This window comes from Lactuca virosa, chromosome 7 (assembly GCF_052849685.1).
Source record: "Lactuca virosa cultivar CGN04683 chromosome 7, Lactuca_virosa_CGN04683_v6, whole genome shotgun sequence".
NCBI lineage: Eukaryota > Viridiplantae > Streptophyta > Magnoliopsida > Asterales > Asteraceae > Lactuca > Lactuca virosa.
In genome coordinates, this window is record NC_136432.1 from 149,596,929 (window position 1) to 149,612,259 (window position 15,331).

Sequence of the window (15,331 nt, forward strand, 5' to 3'; positions counted from 1 at the left end):
CCTCGTGTTTCCGCTTTAGTGGGGTGTGACATGAAACCTTAGTATTAATGCCTGGAATCACCAGTTGTAGAGTAAAATAGTGTACCATAGTAGTGTTTGCATGAAAACCATGCATGAACGTCTGGTTATTACCAGCTGTAGTGTAAAGTAGTGTACCATAGTCTTATTAATGAAAATAAAACCATTGAAGTGGTGTTAATTCCGTAAACAAATGTTTTAGTTATACTATTGTGAGTTTAATATAACCATGCTAAAATGACCTATTGGCCTCTACGACGTTCTTCAGGCATCGGTAATATGACATTTGTCAACCCCAGGCATGCCTGCCTAATTGTAGCTAGCAGTTTGGGTGTGGGATTGTCAATCCCGTATAGATCTATACACAAACCTCACGCTCTCCATCCGGGAGACTCTGGTTATAATTTATAGGACTTGAACCTGTACCCTCATGGGTACCCGAAGTAGTGCCTCACAACCCTGTACTAACTAGTTTACGTGTAGCGTTATAGTGTTCTCTTGTAATTGAAACTTTATGTATTACCTTGTAGTGTAAACTAATTATACTTGAATAATTATTTTAGTAGTGTATCCTTGTAGTAATGAAATAGAGTAGTGTTTCCCAAACTATACCTATTATAGTTTTGATTGTACGTCCTTGTTTAGTATATTATACTTAGTAAAATAGTGTAACAAATCCCAACTATACTGACTATAATTTAAATGAATGTTTCGTAGTGAAATAAAAACATCTGCAACTTAATTGTATAAGTAACTACCCCTATGCTCGACATATTACAAAAGGGTTAAAATATATAAAATATTTTCAGGAAGTGTAGCGAAGGCTCAATTTGAAACCATTGCAAAGATTTTTTAAATATTTAAAAATATTTGTATAAACACAATAGTCCTTGTGTTTTACTTGTATCCCCCCCTAAAAATATCAAAAACGTTAAAAATGTAGGGGTATGAACTCACCTCGAATGTGCGTTTGAGGTTGGGATAGCGAAGCGGTAGAGACGATCCTCAAGTTGTTGTACGAGCGAATGACGTTACACTAAAATAATTATATTCGACATCGTATTTAAATTAATAATATACTAATTTAAATAAAGTGTTAATTAATTATTTAAGTGAAGAATACTTACAAGAATTAATTGGAATAAATGGGAAATGTTGGAAAATGGGGTTTACAGATGAAAATAAGGGTTTACGGTTGGAGGGTTGGTGTTCACGGTTGGATCTTGAATATTTATGAATATTTGAAGGCCACTTGAAGATTTGAAGATGAGTTTGAATGTTCTTCATGGAAAGTATGAAGTTTTGAAGGAATAGTGGCGTAAACAGTTGTAGATTGAGAGAAAAAGGAACTGTTCACGGTTGAAGATTGAGAGAATTTTGAGAGAGTTCACGGATGCAAATGTGATAAATGAAATTGTTTACGCCTAGAACACTTATATATAAGGGGTGTTTACGGATTGAAATTGGGCCTTGCCTTGGGTTTACGGTTCATTAATGGATTAGTATTGGATTTTTACCCCAATAATGGTTTCCTTTTTGACTTTGGATTAGTATTGGGTTTATGGTTGAGCTTGGCCGTGAACACATGTTTCCTTTTTGACTTTGGACCGTGAACCATCCTTGACCTTTGAAATTGGACCGTGAACCATCCCTTTTGATTTCATTTTGTCCGTAAACTCCATTTAGGACTGTTTCCTTGGCCGTGAACTCCTTGGTCGTGAACTCCATTAACTTTTAACTAGTGTAAGTTTGATTTGTTTTAGTATAAGTCTATGTTAAGTATGAAGTTTATACTACCCTATTTCAACATGGTTTTTCCATAATCTTGCATATATGTTAAATAAACAAGCTTGTAGTTTAGAGTTTTATTAACAGGAAATAAAGGGTTGTCACAATACTTCCAGAAAATCTAATATTGTATTTAAAATGAACTGTAAGTCTTAATCCAAAGACTAAAAATGTAAGTAATGTTGTACTGGAAAATAGTATTATGAAGTTTTATCTTTATATAAAACTACTTGAATGTATGTTAACCCGTAAACCAAATGTTTTGTTAATACCCTATGTGAGTTATTATAACCATACTAATGCGACTAGTGACCTGAACGGCGTTCTTCAGGCGTCGAAACTGTTACGACATTTGTCACCCAGACCTGCCGGTCTAAATGTAGCTAACAGTTTAGGTGCGGGGTTGTCAATCCCGTATAGATCTATACACAAGTGTCACGCTCTCAATACAAGAGACTCTAGTTATAATTTAGGACTTTAATGTGTACTCTGGTACGTACGGTGAAGCTAAATGTCTCACAACCAGTATCAACCGATTTACGTGAACTGAAAATCCCTTTTTCTTGTAAATGAAATAATTATATCTTTAAATAATTATATGTTTCTTCTGCAATGATAGTGTAGTTTTTGTGACTCCCAAACTATACCAATTATAGTTTATCTTGTTTGTTTGTTGAGACTATTTATATAATCTTTTATATAAATACATAGTAATTATCTTGTCTAGTTTCAAAATGTAAGGTCAAACATCATATTTTTGGGTCGTAACCCACAAAATTGTGAAATAACTAGAATGTACTCCTTTTTGTTAGAAAAACTATATTTTGGTAAAAAAACTTCAAAAACCTTGTAGTTTTACAAATCAACATTTTTATCATGATTTTTATAACATACATCATGTTTTGTTTTTGTTAGTTTTGCATTTCAAAACTAATATATCACAAATAATTGTATAAAAGCTAGTGATAACCATATCTTATGCAAATAATGACTTATACTTTAACATAAAGATGAAACATGGAAATATTTGTATGATAAACAGATTTTAACTTGTATTCCACCCCCCCCCCCCTAAAACATGAAAATATCGAAAATGTTTGGTATGAACTCACCTTGAGTGGATTTGTGGGTTGTTTGAAGAGATCGTGTGAAGATTTCCAAGCCTAAAACACTTGAATGTGGTTGATGAACTCTTTGAAGGTGATATTATCCTAAGAGTTTTAACACATAATAATATGTGTAAATAAGATGAAACTAACATGATAGTGTATAAAAACACTAGACTAACAAGAAAAACTTACCAAAACTCTAAGAATAAACTTGGAGGATTTGAACTTGGAAGATTTTTTTCTTGCTTCTTGAGAGAATGGAGTAAACTTTAGAAAAAATGGAAAGGGTGGGGGTTTGTGGATGTATTGTTCCGTAGTTGAGGTGGGAAGGAATGATATGATGTTTTTCTAGCTAACTGTTGGTTAATAACATTGATATTTGATGGGTATTATTTTGCATGGGAAAAGGGTAAAGCATCAAGTCACAAAGCCAAACCCCTTTTCTCTTTATTCTCATTGAAATCACCATGGAGAACACCAAATCCTAAGTGATTTCGGCCTAGACATGGTTTAATCTAGTGTGATTTCGGCCTAGCTTATGATTTCGGCCATGGCCTCACCCACAAAAGGGTGATTTAGGTTTTGGCATGGGGTTTTGGGTCCTTAGCATGATTTCGGTCGTAGTGGTTTCTTAGCATGTGATTTCAGTTTTGGCGTTACCCACTAAAGGGTGATTTCGGTCCTAGGCAAACCGAAATCACTAGATTGTTGGGGTCCTAGGCCTAAAACTCTAATTGCAAGGGTTAATTCATGATTTATGCTCTAACTTGTTGGCTTTCAAGTGGTCATTACAATAATTTATTTATACAAATAATGCCCTTTTGACTTTCAAAGATTTATTGCAACAAAATTATGATGTGGTTTTACATTATACATAGATACATCTTAGACCTTGTCTGGCCCAAAATCTGCCAGTTGTCACATCATCCCCCGTTAGAGGAAATTTCGTCCCGAAATTTGCATCTTGTATGGGTTCTTGCAAACTAGAGGAAAAGTTGTGGGTGCTTTTGTTTCATCTAATCTTCTCGTTCCGAGGTGAATTCAAGCCCTCGCTTGGTGTTCCAGCAGACCTTCACTACTGGTATTCAACTTTATTTCGTTCTCATGATCTCCTGTCCATGATTTCCACATGTTCCTATATGAAGTGTAGACTCTCGTTTACCTCGATTTCCTCGAGTGGGACTATAAGAGTCTCGTTGGACAGACACTTCTTAAGGTTGGACACGTGGAAGGTGGGATGTACGTTACTAAGTTCTTGTGGTAGTCGGAGTTTGTAAGCAACCGGGCTGATTCGGGCAAGGATCTCGAATGGTCCGATATACCTTGGACTTAATTTCCCACGCTTGCCAAAATGTATCACTCCCTTCCAGGGTGAGACCTTCAACAGTATGTGGTCACCAACCTGGAACTCCAAGGGTTTTCGTCGCTTATGTGCGTAACTCTTTTTCCGATCCTAGGATGCCTTTAATCGTTCATGGATCTGAACGATCTTCTTTGTGGTTTCCTGTATGATCTCTAGGCCAGTGAGTGTGCTATTAGGTACTTGTCCCCTTGCAAGCTGCGTTTCACCCACCCCAGCCCAACACAGAGGTGATCTGCACTTGCGTCTGTAGAGAGCTTCGAATGGCGCGACTTTGATGCTAGTGTGATAGTTGTTATTGTAGGAGAATTCGACGAGCGGTAAGTGGGTATCCCAGGCTTTACGAAAGTCTATCACACAAGCTCTTAACATGTCTTCTAGCGTCTGTATGGTCCTTTCACTTTGAACTTCTGTTTGAGGATCATAAGTTGTACTCATATCGAGTTTGGTTCCCAAGGACTTTTGGAGTGATTTCCAAAACCGCCAGGTGAATCTACTATCTCTATCAAAGATGATGGATATTGGCACCCCATGTAGTCGCAAAATTTCTTTCATGTATGTCCTTGTTAGCATCTCCATCTTGTCGGCCTCTTTTATTGGCAGGAAGTGTGCGGATTTCGTTAACCTGTCGACAATCACCCAGATGGTGTCAAGTCCACCCGTCGTCTTGGGCAACTTGGCTATGGAGTCCATGGTTATCCACTCCCACTTCCACTCGGGTATTTCCGGTTGCTGAAGCAAACCCGAGGGATTTTGATATTCTACCTTGACCTTGGCACAAGTCAGGCACTTGCCCACATAGGTAGTGATTTCTACCTTCATGTTTGGGCACCAATAAAGCTTCTTGAGGTCCAGATACATATTCTCTGAACTGGGATGAATGGAGTATTTTGTCTTGTGAGCCTCATTCATGACAACGTCTCTGTACCCACCGAATCTCAACGAGCTCTGTCACCCTTGACTTCAAAGCTTTTATCCACTCCCTGCAATGCCTCACATGCGACGTTCTCGGGTTTCAAGGCTTCTAGCTGCGCCTCCTTGATCTGCATTGACAGGTGTGAATGGATGGTCATGGTTAATGATTTTACTCGGCGACCCGAGTATTCTTTCTGATTTAGGGCGTCTGCTACTACGCTGGCCTTGCCTGGATGATAACGAATTTCGCATTCGTAGTCATTTAGTAGTTCTACCCATCGTCATTGTCTCATGTTGAGCCCCTTTTCATTGAGAATTTTCTAAAGACTCTTATGATCTTTGAAGATGGTGCACTTTGTGTCGTAAAGATAGTGCCTCCAGATCTTCAGAGCAAACACCACTGATCCTAGTTCGAGGTCGTGCGTGGTGTAATTGACCTCATGAGTATTGAGTTGTCTTGAGGCATAGGCGATGACCTTTCCTCGTTGCATGAGCACACATCCTAGGCCCTGCTTGGATGCATCACAATAGACCACAAAGTCTTTGGTACCTTCTGGGAGAGACAAGATTGGAGCGTTGCACAGAGCTTGCTTAAGCGTTTGGAAGGCAGTTTCTTGTTTATTCTCCCAGCTGAAAGTCACTCCCTTCTGATTCAAGGTAGTGAGCGGCTTTGCGATCTTAGAGAAGTTTTGTATGAACCTTCGGTAGTAGCCAGCAAGGCCTAAAAACTGGAGGATCTCTATCGGTGTTCTTGGTGTTGCCCAGTTTTCAATCGCCTTGACCTTGGAAGGGTCCACGTGTATCCCTTCCTCGCTGACTACGTACCCCAAGAAGTCTACTCTTTGAATCCAGATTTCGCATTTCAAGAACTTCGCGTATAGCTTTTCTGCCCTTAACGTCTCCAAGACCTGTCGTAGGTGCTGACTATGTTCCTCCTTACTTCGTGAATAAATTAGTATGTCGTCGATGAATACTATCACAAATTTATCCAATTAAGGTTGGCACACACGGTTCATCAGGTCCATGAACACCGTTGGCGCATTAGTTAGACCAAAGGGCATCACTACAAACTCGTAGTGACCGTAGCGTTTTCTGAATGCCGTCTTAGGAATATCTTCTTCCTGAATTTGCAGTTGATGATACCCCGACCTTAGATCGATCTTAGAGAAGTAGCTCGAACCTTGCAGTTGATCAAAGAGGTCGTCGATTCGAGGTAGTGGATAATGGTTCTTGATAGTGAGCTTGTTCAGTTCTCGGTAGACGATGCATATGCGGAAAGATCTGTCCTTCTTTTTCACGAACAAGACCGGTGCTCCCCAAGGTGAGAAGCTCGGTCTGATAAATCCTTTGCTCAGCAGCTTGTTTATTGGACTGGACAGTTCCTACATTTCATCCGGTGCTAAGCGGTATGGGGATTTGGCTATGGGGATGGCTCCAGGAATCAAGTCGATTCTTAACTCGACTTGGCGTACGGGTGGAATTCCCGGAAGGTCTTCTGGAAATACATCGGGAAAGTTACAGACCTCGGGAATATCTTTGATTTCTTTCACCTCATGTTTCTTATCAACAACATGGGCTAAAAAGGCATGGTATTCCTTGCGTAGATACTTCGAGCCTTGATAGAAGAGATGATTTGTAGATTCATGTCGAGTTTGTCGCCATAAATGACGATGGTTTCACTATTTGGTAGGTTAAGACGAACGGCCTTTTCGTAACACAGGATATCGACATGGTGACGGATTAACCAATACATGGCAATGATAACATCAAAACTCCTTATGGTGACCGACATCAGGTCGATTTGGAAAGAATGGTTGTTTAGAGTTAGAGTGCATCCTATGTATATATCTCTAATGCTTTCTGTTTTACAATTTGCCATTTCTACGGTGAATGTTTCATTTAGCGATTGGGGTTTCTATTTAAGTAAGTTTTTAAACTGGTGGTTCACGAAGCTTTTCTCCACACCACTATCAAATAGTATGCATACATATGAGTTGTTTAGGGGGAACGTACCAGTAACCACGGTGGGATCCCTCATGGCCTCCTCATGCCCTATAACTAGAACCCTTCCCACACCTCCGTTATTCCTGTTTTGGGCCTTTGGGCACTCCTTCTTGAAATGTCCCGTCTCACCGCACCCGTAGCATGCGCGACTCACCCAACATTAGCGGATTGGGTGGTTTGTTGTGACGGTGCTTTGCAGAAATGGGCTATGTGTCGCTTCTTGTTGCAATTGTTACATTGCATTTCTCGGCAGGGTCCGTGGTGGTGGTAGCTGCACTTGTCGCATTTCGAAAGAGTTCCAGCATATTGCTTGGCTGGTGCAGGGGCGGTGATGGCATGGACGGCCACTGTTTCTTGTTTCTTGGCTGAGTTTTGAGCGGGTTGGCTCTTCTTTTGGTTCCAAAACTTCCTCTTGTTGTCACCTCCTTTTGGCTGTTCGGGCGTGGGGGTTATAATGCCTTGACGAACTCCCTGGTCGACGACAGTTTGTGCCAGTTGCTTGGCACTGTCCAGGGTGCTCGGGTTGGCAGATATGACCATTCCCTGGATTTGAGGGGATGGCCCCCAAATGTAACGTTCCACTTTCTTGGCCTCCGGGGTGACCATTCATGCGCACAGAGTTTCCAATTCGTTAAATTGGGAAGTGTAGGTGGCAATATCCGAGCCCTTCATAGAGTGTTCCTATAGTTCCTGTTCAAGCTTCTGCATCTCGCTTCTTGGACAGTATTCCTCGAGCATCATAGTTTTCAGGTTCTCCCAACTCATGGCGTTGGCCATGGCTAGACTCAACGTTTTAACGTGGTTGTTCCACCATGACAAGGCCGAGTCTACAAAGGTACACGCTGCATATTTGACCTTGAACTCGTCCGGCCATCGCCATGATAGGTCCTGGGCTTCCAGTTCATGAGTTCTTTGTAGGAGCACATCCGTTGGTGTCCCTAGTTGTCACCATGATTGGAACTTCCAGTCCCGTTCCCGCTCCCATTGTGATTTCCATTTTCGTGTCCATTTGTACCGTTACTGCTGATTTGGGCCATGGCGGCAACCACAACGGCTGTTACAGCAGCCTGGAATACGACAGTATCCATCGGTGGAGGTGGTGGTGGCGGTGGTGGAGTTGCTGTGGTGTTGACGACACGTCTTCTAACTCTTCGTGGTCGCATCTTTCTGCCATAAAGTTTAGAGGTGGGATATTGTTAAGTCTTTGATAATGGTTATGGTGTTGAATTAATGTCTAAGTCCATAACTATAATTGGTAAGACTTGACCCGACCCGACATGGTCCATTTGGGTTGCATGGCATCATGCATTTGGAGAGACTATAATGGGAGAAATAACACTTAAGGTTGGTTAATATATTATAAGTTCTAATATATTAATAAGGTTATTTAATTAGTATTGATCAAGAATTAATTTGGAATTAATTAAGTGATCAAAAGGAGACTAATTAAATATATGGGTTGATTGTGTAAATCATTCTTTCTTATATATGTGGGCTTGTGATCCAAGATTCCTTATGTTGGACTAAGTCCATGGGGTGACCCATGGATACTCCATGGAGGTTAAAATCCATGGAGCATAAGGAATGGGTAAAGTTATGAGTTACATGGTGTAACCCTAATAGCCACCATATAAAAGAATCCCATGGCTCAAGAAATCGTGCACTAATGTGTGAGTGTGAGGGCTAGACGATTTCAAGGAGTGTTCAAGTTTCTCTCAAGTTATTCCAAGTGCATTTGGTGTTGTGTGAACCATTTGAGGTGTCACACTTGGGGCACTAGGCACTCAAGCTTCATGAAGACATTCTACATCAAAGAGGTATGTATTCTATCTTGTTATATTTATTATTTTGTATGCTAGATTAGGATAATACCTTGGATGTTCATAATTGTATGTATAATAGAGAAAACATAGATCCAAGGTATTTAGGGTTGCATGTACACTTAGGAGTGTTAGAATGCTCATAACCCAACAGTGGTATCAGAGACTGGTTTTGTTTTCTTGTTATACTTGCAAAAGTAGCTGAAAAATCGAGTTGGATGCATATATTTAATTGTTTTGGCTGGAATTGGACTAGGAACATTACCCTAAGATGTTTTTGGACTTATAAACTTGTTTTTGATGTGGTAATGTTCATGCTAATCTAATTTCTAAGATAATTGTCATAATTTCAAGATTTGTATTAGTTTGTATGTTCATGCTAATTTCTTGAAGATTGATGATTTGAATTATCTTGTTCTTATGAGGTTCTTAGATTAATAGAAAAGTTGTGTGAAATAGTTGTTTTCACTCCATTTTAATCTAAGAGTTGATTCCAAAGTGTGTTTTTGTAATTTGTCCTCAAGTTATATGAAAAGTCACATTTAAGAATCATAAAACTCATAAAAGTTGGCAAAGGTTACAAAATGAAGAGTCTCTTCATTAAATTAAAAAAAAAAGTGTAACCATAATTAGTTCCATAAGTTACAATAAAAAAAAGTTATTTTTTTATTAATTAGTTTAAAGTCTTCCATAACTTGTCCTCAAGTTATGGAACTTGAAGAATTTTTTTTTTTTAATTAATTTTTTTTTTAATTAAAACTACTTTAAACTCATAAGTTATGGAATTAATTAGTTTTGAATAGTTTCAAAACTTGCCCTCAAGTTTTGGAATTTGAAAAATTTTCACTTATGAATACTTTAATTCGAAGTTAGCCCTTACAATTTTAAAAGTTAAAATTCAACCCTTATACTTTATAATATTATAAGTTAATAATATTTATATATATGTATAAGAGTAAAGTCAGTCTTACCGTTAGTATGCCTCATTCACGAAGCCGGTCTATAAGGGGGGTATAAGGTTACTGCCTATAAAATGGAAGTTTAATGGGTGTCCACTCTCACCCACCGCTTCCTTGACTGGTGGAGGGTCGTTAGCCGAACGGGTAGGACAAGGACTATAATTCTCCTTTCATTAAAAGTATTAATGATAAATACTAAGTAACTAAACTCTTATTAATACCCAATCTTAGTTACTTAGGAAAATGTGAATTTGGTGCTAACCCATGAAATTACACTTTGCACTTTTCTTAAGTCGTTAGTGGAGCGTGTGTGGTTAACCGGCACACTAACCTGGACTTAAAAAGGTAGGCAAAGGGTAACTTAATATTTATCATAGTATCAGTGGAGCGTGTGTGGTTAACCGGCACACTGATTAAGGGGTAAATATTAAGGGTACCAAGTATATTTGCATGGTTATTCACACCTTGTTTTGTGATCCTCGGCATCCCAGTCACAAAACCTGAAGGGCACACTCGAGATTGAAACATGCCTTTGAACAGTGCAATGAATCTCAAAGATCTAGGACTTTCAAATCCAATTAAAACCTAATAAATTATTTCATTTTTCATGGTGGAAATTGGTGAATCGTCATTCACCTACCTTCAAATATTTTATAGCTTGGATTACGGCATCCCTCTTCTAAGTTATAAAATAGTTTGTTGGGTCCTAGCCTTAATATTTCATATTGGGTGTCATATTAAGGACTTTAAATCAACTATCTTGAATATCTCCCAAAAAGATGTCTGGTCTAGACATTTATGATCTTCCCAAATCTCTTAAAACAAGCTTTCCTAAATGAAGATGATGTCCCATGGATATCATACTTCTTTCACCTCCTCCAGTTATTCTCCCTAACCCACAAGTTCCTAAAAAGTTTAAGGTCACTCAAGCCCTATTGGCAAGGCAAGGTCTAGGTGTGATCACATCTTGGAGATGTAGTCACATATTGACAAGCCGGAAGAGTTGGGTGTCAAAGTCTTGAGAAAGTTGGTGGCTCAACTACTTTCTAAGTCACATAGTGAGTTCTTTTGGGAATCCTATGAAACAGACTAAGACAAGACACTTAATGATTTTATCTATTTGCTAAGATCAACTTCCTAAAACGCTATGGACATTGACAATGATGACATTGGATATCCAGTAAAGCTCTCTCTTCCCAATGGAAAGGGATCGGCCATAGTCAACTCGGTTGACCCAATGGTAAAGAGAGAGGCGAAGTCTGAGATAGTCCCATTATCAAGGGTCCATAGGTAACTATTGCCAAAGGAAGGGGCATTGGTTACGAAGCTGCCAAATTTACCTAAGGATGTTAAAGTCAATAAGTTTGGCTCTACTTCAGGTAAAGTCCATTGTCTAACTCTATTAAGTACATGCTGATTCTGATCGCGAAGATGGATTTCAATCGCATGGTTCGGTGATCAGAATTTTGGGCTATTACTTAAGAGTTATGATATTTATATTGCTTAGGAATAGATAACAACAAGGTTTTCATATGGATTGTAAGGATAAGTTTTTCCGCAAAGTTTTAAAATAAAAGAAAAAGGTTTTGATTTTATTTATTTTAAGTATCCTTACAATGGCATTTGTGAAAAGTTGTTGCTTATAAGATTCCATTGATAGCAATATTGGAAAAATGGATTTGATTCTTTCGGTTGTGGTAGTGTCTAATATTACCAAAGAAGGAAAGATTCTCATCACCCAAGGTTCAATTGGACCGAAACTTGGAATCATGCAAGTTGTATAGTATGATGAATGAGAACTTTTAGCTTGGAAAATTAAGACTAATTCCTTATGTGAATAAGGAAAGGACTAAGGGATCGAGTACACATTCTTGTGCACTGGTCAAGTCCACCACAAAAGATCAAGAAGACTATTCGTCATGATTTACTTAAGTTCAGTAAATATGGTTATACTTATAAGTTTAAGTATAAGTCTGTAGCATTGGAGAAGTTTCAATGTGAGACAGAACGAATAAGAAGAATCAAAGTATGGCAGAAAGATAAAAGTTTCTCAAATCTGAAAAGATGGGAGAGTACTTTAGTATCATGTTTATGATCATCTTAATGATTAAGATTCCATATCACAATTGGTCCTCTAAAGTCATCTTAGTGCATTCTTATGACTAAGAAGAGGAGTCATGAATTGTTGAAATGGTTAAATCAAAAAGATGAGTGATACTTCGTTCCAAAACAATTCTTAGAGTCATACTCCAAGATTGTAACTTGAGTGACATATCTTCAAGAGGGTTTGTTAACACTAGTCAAATGTAAGAGTAAAAGGTTATCTACTCTTGTACATTTGAAATTGGTAAGTTGTGATGTTTTGGATAAAACAGAGACCAACTTAGGCCAATTGTGTAAAGTGTTAGTCTTGATAAAGAATCCGCACTATCTCTTGAATATTTGACAAGGGAGTCTTATATGTCAAGAGGACAGTGGGAGTCTTAAAGCTCTTGAAAGTTTCAAGACTTAATCAAGAATAAAACCTAAAGTCCTTCACTAGCACACGACTTGAGGTTTATAACCTATCGTGTTGAAATTTTTGTGCCTATTCAAGTTAGCTTTGCATAAGAGTTCTGAGAGTTCTCAATTGGTTGCACAACTACTTGGAAGCAATGGCAGGCACCTGAGCTGCCAAATGGCAAGAATTTAAGATTGCACAAGTTTAATCAATATGAGTTTGGATTTGTCACTAACCTTGTCTTGTGATTATGGTTTTGACAAAATCACATGGATAAGAACACATACACTATTAAATCTAAGTGTCATAAGGTTTCTCTCCGATTCATGAAAATGATGGTGAGGAAACACTTTCACTAAGTAGATTTTAGCTAGATAGCAATTGTGATATTTGCATTCTCAAAGTCGTTAGTGGAGCGTGTTTGGTTTACCGGCACACTAACATGGACTTGTGAGAAGTGGCAAAGGTCTAAACAATTGAGACTATGATTACGGCATCCCTTTTCATAGTTCTAAAATTGTTTAGACACACATGTGAGCTATCTAAGAGAGGTGTATGATTTTGATAAAGTTTTATCAAAACAATCTAGTATCGGAAATCTGAACTTTGGTAAGAAAGTCAGCTGATTTCTGAGTACATGTCAAAGCTAGTGGGAGCATAAGTGTTATGCTAATAATCATCATGTTAGTGGGAGCATGATAATTATGACAAGGGTTGCAAGTTAGCAATGTTAATTATAGAAAACAAAAGTTTCAATTCGTGAGGTTGCAGGGGTTGAAAAAGTTATTTTGCTATAATTAAGGGAGAGGAAATTATACTTCATTTCAATTCTAAAAGCTTAGATTGAGATTTTAATCGTATTTAATCAAGGATATATATATGAATTTCATGTTGGAATGGCTCAACATAAGGAAATTCTATATATGGGTCCATTATTTGCTTTCTAAAATTCGATTATGATTACGGCATCCCTTTTCATAATCTGAATTTTGAGAACTTGGCAAATTGAAATAGAAATATTATAGCAAAAGACTAGTTTAGTCTTTATGTGAGACATCATGAATCGTGTCCCATATGCTTCGGATATAGGATCGATTACATGTGCTATATTCATCCTTTCTAAAATTTTCCAAATGCCTGGGGCATTATGAAGGGAAAAGGTCTAGAATTAGATATGACTAAAATGATTAAGCAATTGTCGAGGAAAATCTAAGGTTTACCAAAGATTGGTTGCTCAAGGACAGTTGGAAGTATAATGTTAATTCAGGAAGGACCATATTGACATAATCTGTAAGGAGGCAACTCTTGTTCAGAAGTGATAGTCAAAATGGAATATGGAAATGTTTCAAAGTTAGAAATTATTCAATCTGTGTAAGATTAGGAAACTTAATGAAAGAAGGATGTTTCCAAGGAGCTGATCTCCTTTGGAATGCTCTGTAATGATTGTTGTCAAGTCTTTCTGACTTTGTGCATAATCATTAAGAGGATCAATGCATATAAGTTTAGAATCTAACAGATTTCAGTAAATGGCATGAATTTGGAATTCTTGCATTTGCAGTAAGGATTTGGGACTGTGAAAAGAGGATCATTGGAGTGATGTTCAATTGATCTATTTTACAAAGTAAAGATCATAGACAAACATAGTATGCATACTTGGTGTATGGCATGACTAGTGTTTAGAAAACATAGTGTACATGCTTGGAGCATGGGACAACTATTGTTTTAAATTCAAGTATAAAGTTGATAAAACCGAGCCAATGAATAATGAGTAATCAGTATGGTGATAAATAAAAGTGTTTATTTATATTCATAGGGTTTGATACCATATTTTATTCATTTATTCTTGTGTTTCACTTTGCATGTTTTGACTTCCAGAATAACTAAGTCGCTCTTCCTGAATGATTAAGTTATTCAAACCATCCACAGTCGGTCATATGTTGGAAGTAGATATGAATCAAGACTGTCATGGGTTGGTTTGTAGAGGTCCAAGTTGGTGGACAAAGTGGTGCTACAACACTCATGAATGCTCATAAGTTCTGAGTATTGGATTCAACCCGCGCTCATTTGAATTACTTCATGGATTTTATCACGAGTGATCATGAGACGATAATATCTTATATTCTTCAAACCTAGAGATATGAGTTGTTACTATGAGTTGGTTATACATTGATTGCACGAAAATGCATTGGTAACTCGATGTTATAAAACGTGCCTTTGTGTATGATTCAACAAGTAGTAGAACAAGCCATATGAGTCGAAGTTTATCCATTCCTTTTACCTTCGGGATAAAAGCGATATCTATGGGCCCCTCGATGATTTAAAGATGATACATGTGAGTGCTTGGCCAAGCCAGGACTGATTTGATTTGTTAAATCAGTCAGTCATCATGAATCGGAAATCGGGAAACAACAAATGGACAGAGAGAATGATTGATAATCCATGTCTTAGTCCATATGATATCTAGAATGGAGGAATATATGATCCCTTATCTAATGGACAAGTAATTGACAAAGGTCAGAGTTCATCGACAAGGTCAGAGTTTGACAGAAGCTTTTGAGAGCTACGATTGTTGATCGGTTCCTGAAGTCATACGCAATAATAGGTTTAGACTTATCCAAGTGGGAGACTGTTGGATTAATGTGTAAGTCCATAACTATAATTGGTAAGACTTGACCCGACCCGGCATGGTCCATTTGGGTTGCATGGCATCATGCATTTGGATAGACTATAATGAGAGAAATAACACTTAAGGTTGGTTAATATATTATAAGTTCTAATATATTAATAAGGTTATTTAATTAGTATTGATCAAGAATTAATTTGGAATTAATTAAGTGATCAAAAGGAGACTAATTAAA